Consider the following 4,789-nt stretch of genomic DNA (forward strand, 5'->3'; position numbering starts at 1 on the left):
TTAATCGTCTTAAAGCTAAATGTTGCTTTGAATCCTTTTTTGTAAGTAATATTAAGATTTTTAAAAAAAATTAATTAGGGTTCTATTGGGGAAATCCCTAACTGGAATAGTGAAGTTTTACCCGTATGGGCCCAATGCAGACTTTTCGTAATCAAATAGTGTGTGTGTGTGTGTCTGATTTTTTAATGTGCACACTAAAAAAATATATCTATATCTAGTAATATTTAATCACACATAGAATCTAAAGTTAAAGGAGAACATATTTGTTTTTTTGTTGTTTTTTTTTTTTAGATTTAGATTTTTAAAAAAAGTTTTATACATTTTAACATTTTTTTTCGACCAATGAAAAAGAAGCATTTATTTCTTTTAAGCTCGCGATATTCGGCACAAACTGGATTATTCAGTCTTCACTCTAGGGCGTACACACGTGGATCAAATTAGAGCTAGCTAGATCTAGATCTAAATCTGTTAAGTTATTAGTTATACTACAAGTTATAGAGCTATAGTCACTCTAGTCTAGGTCTAGTCAATCTAGACTTTCATTAATATAATAGATCTATTAATTATTATAAATAATTATATGAGCTGTACTTCTTGATATCAATGCATATGCTCTTCAACTCATGGCAGCAATGGCAGCAGCCATGGAAATTCAATTGGAATGGTCGTAACTTATAAGTTAAAGTCTTAAGCCTATCACAAGTACAGATCATCATCAGATGACGAATCTCTAAGTACTCTAACACTACTAACAGATCTAATCTAGATAGACTTAGAATAGATTTATAGATATATCTAGATAATCTAGAATGATTAAGAATGCTAAGAATCTAGATCTAGAGATTCTATAGATATAGATCTCTCTAGACTAGTTTTATTATAATATCTAATAGTAGTAATAGGCTACTTGATCTAGTACGATATAATATTATTAATATATATATATATTATATCTAGACTTGAGACCTATTAAATCTAGATCTAGACGACTTAGACTTAACTTAAGTGATTAACATTCATGCGTTATGACTAGATTTACTGATTTACTATTTAGAATAGATTCTAGATCTAGATTCTAGAATCTACCATGAAATGGCTAATGCATCTGCAGCATAGAATTAGATTTAGTTAAGGACTTACTAGATCTTAAATCTAAATCTACTACCTTTTAACTTTTAGGGCAGAATATTAGATCTAGTCTATATGCCTATCTAGTCACGTAACTGTAAACTAATACTTAGACTTAGGACTTTGGACACTTTGGTATATTAATATAATAATTATTATACTCATAGTACTCATACTCATATAGATTTTAGTTCTATTCTAATTCAAATATTTTGAGGTTAGAAAAAATTGACCTAGACTAGACTTATAAGATATACTAAGACTTAGTAAACTTAGATCTAGATCTAATAAAAGATAGTCTAGAATAGTCTAGATTCTAAAATCTAGTTGTTATTAGAAAATTTAGTAGATATAGAATAATATTTAATTAATATATTGTTAATACAGACTAATCTTTAATTTTTTTATACTATAGGCGATAGGTCATTTAGATTAAATAATTCTAGATCTAGTAACTAGTTATAGTCATAGAGTTCATAGACCTATAGTATAGACTTATAATCTTATAATATAGATATTTACTTTGTAGAGACTAATGTACAATATTAGGCCTACACTCCAGATCTTGAAAATCTAGTCTAGAGTTTAGAATGTTTAAATTTATACAAATAAATAAAATCAAACGTTTATATTGGTTTTAAAATCAGATATTGAGATATGTCTAGAAAAATATGTATATATATAGTATATCTATATTAGGGGCCTATATATAATAGACTAACGCCACTAACGGCTAACCCTATAGCTGCTATAGACTATAGCCCTATCCTATATTGACATTGTTTTTTTTTTTTTTTTTAATGTTCCTTCAGAGTTGAAGATATCTACTTGGTAGTCTAAACCTCAAAGGAGCTTAGGGAAGTGATGGCAGTTGCAGGGTATGAACCAGACGACCATGCAGAGACCAACGAGGCGACCAAACAGTCCATCGTGCATACCACATAACCAGGTCCAGGTAGCGTTACATCTTTATTCACCAATACTCAATATATGTTAGATTTTATTTTTTGTAAATTTTAAAGACTCTAGGCTCTATGTAATAGAATTAAATAGATCTATACAGATCTAGAAATTCTAGATCTATAAACTAGACATAGATCTAGATTATATTTAGATCTAGCTAGAATATCTAGAGGTCTTAATACTAATTATTATATTATACATTTTTCTACAATTTGATCTAGGATTCATTCTATAGGCTTAGCTAAGGCTTAGGCTTTTTAAAATTTCATTGTGTGGATACTGTTAAAGAAAAAATACAGAGTCTCATCATTAGGCTATAGCAACAGTTTTTCTTATACACCATACCATAAACATTTCAAGATTTGTCTTTATTGTAATTTTATTTTATTTATTTTTTTTTTTTTTTTAGAATGCCAGTTTTCTTTAAGGGCAGCTGACAATAAGAATTGTCTATGTATGCACTACAGATGCTGTTCAATATCTTTTCATGAGGAAGCCTGCTCAAAAAGGTTCGAAGAATAAATTTTTCTTTAAGATTACTGATCAGTGACACCCTATCCCCCCAAACCAAATGAAAATTTTAATGAGATCAAATCGATTAAATAAAAAAAATGTAAAATAAATGTTAATCTTGTGAAACAATGTTCGAGAGCAATATCTTCAGCTTTTTGTAATTTCACTGAGATTTAAGTTCATTATTAATTTGCATAAAAAATTATAATGAACATTTATACAATGAAAATAGGGCCTACATAGAATTGTTTTTGACCTAATGTCATTATATAGCAACAATCCTTCTATATACCTTACCTTAAACATTTTGTGTTTTGCCTCTATTGTAATATTATTTTTTTTTTGCATTCTTTAAACATTTTTTATGTTTTTATTTATTTATTTTTTTATTTTTTTTTTAACAGATCGCCACATTTTCTTTAGGGGAAGTTGACATTAATCTTTTAGGTTAATAATAACCTATGCATGCAGTACAGATGCTGTTCATCATCTTTTCATAAGCAAGCCTGCTCAAGAAGGTAAGAATTAAATTTTGCTTTTAGATTACTGATCAGCAATCTGAAAGTAAATTGTTAATGGGATGGAATTTATTAAATGTAAATAAAGAAATGCTATCCTAATTTTGAAATATGCTGGTTGTGGGTTTTTTTTAAGTTTCACTGTGATAATTGTTTATTTTAATTCTAGAATAACTTTTCAGCCAACTTATTTTTAAAATTACCATAAAACTCTAATTACAACAGAATATAGTTGTATTAGTAAGAGCCTGTGATAAAGTTAATATAAATAAATTGGACAAAATATAATATTGAATGAACTGAAGCCTAGCTCGATCTAGTCTGCCATTGCACTTTTAGCATAGTCAAATACCAGTGCCACATTTGCTGACACCAATTCATAACATTTAATTTAAGGAGAAGATTGAACTCCAAATTTTGAAATACCATTAATTTTTGCGTTGCTTAATAGGCTTTAGAAGCAACCTAATTTTTGAGCACCGTTTATCATCAAGGGCTGGAAATATAACCGTTAAATAGTATGTCCACATAGATAAATGTAATAGATAAATGTAAGGTCTTCTGATGTTTAATTGTTAGATTCTTTTTATTATTAATACAGCTTGAAGGTAGTTGTATTACATGACTATAATATTTATTTGTTTGTTTGTTTGTTCCAGCTGCTTCATGGAAGTCAAAATATGAATTATTGCCATCCAGTCTTGAAGTCAGCTTGTAAAGAATGCTAAGAATTGAATGAAAATGCTGTCTTGATATCTTGTTTGTGCTGTTATATTTGTCTTTTGTGTTGGTTAATTATTCCATGAATAAAAAATAAAAAAAAGTTAATTGTGTAAGTTTGATTTAAGAATAAATGATCAGAGCATGCAAGTCTTATATAGTACGTTACCAAAAATTGTATTGTTTGATAGTGTTCAAACCCAAAAATGTAATTTAACTTGTCCATTACTTTATAAATATGTTGACATTATAGCTAGATGTATATAGAAATCATGCACTGATTCAATTATTATAATTTCCAAACAATTATGTCAAATAATTCTATTGCTAGATCTAAATCATCAGTGTGAAAGTAGACCTATGTAAAAGGTTAAAAATCTCATACTAAACCATTGAGCTGCATTTGAACAAAAAGGGCATTATAAACAAAAAATCACTAATGAATTTGTTTTAAACTACAGTATTGAAAAACATTAAAGATTATTCCTAATTAAGCCATAATAAAATTTAATGACTGAACCATCGGAGACAGTATTTGCATGATAATACCTAATTGAGCCCTAATAAATATTTCAATTACTAAACCATTAGGGCCAGCATCGGACCGATAATGGCACAATAAGGGTTATCCCTAATTGAACCCTAATTAATATTTCAATTACTAAACCATTAGGGCCAGCATTGGACCGATAATGGCACAATAAGGGATATCCCTAATTGAACCCTAATAAAAATTTCAGTTACTAAACCATTAGGGCCAGCATCGGACCGATATTGGCACAATAAGGGTTATCCCTAATTGAACCCTAATTAATATTTCAATTACTAAACCATTAGGGCCAGCATTGGACCGATAATGGCACAATAAGGGTTATCCCTAATTGAACCCTAATAAATATTTCAGTTACTAAACCATTCAGGCCAGCATCGGACCGATATTGGCACAA

General features: G+C 28.9%; 1 long non-coding RNA gene across 5 annotated transcripts; it reads left to right on the plus strand.

The window, feature by feature from the left end:
* The first annotated feature begins 376 nt into the window (after positions 1 to 376).
* Positions 377 to 3,950, plus strand: LOC129926048 (uncharacterized). 5 transcript variants are annotated; one of them, XR_008777729.1, is made up of 4 exons: positions 377 to 467; positions 1,941 to 2,083; positions 2,501 to 2,600; positions 3,009 to 3,950. It is a non-coding gene; the product is annotated as an uncharacterized LOC129926048 (long non-coding RNA). The 5 variants fall into 5 exon arrangements; XR_008777733.1 differs by lacking the exon at positions 377 to 467 and adding an exon at positions 502 to 520; XR_008777730.1 differs by lacking the exon at positions 377 to 467 and adding an exon at positions 585 to 734.
* Positions 3,951 to 4,789: the final 839 nt, after the last annotated feature.

The sequence above is a fragment of the Biomphalaria glabrata genome, chromosome 4 (assembly GCF_947242115.1).
Source record: "Biomphalaria glabrata chromosome 4, xgBioGlab47.1, whole genome shotgun sequence".
Lineage (NCBI taxonomy): Eukaryota > Metazoa > Mollusca > Gastropoda > Planorbidae > Biomphalaria > Biomphalaria glabrata.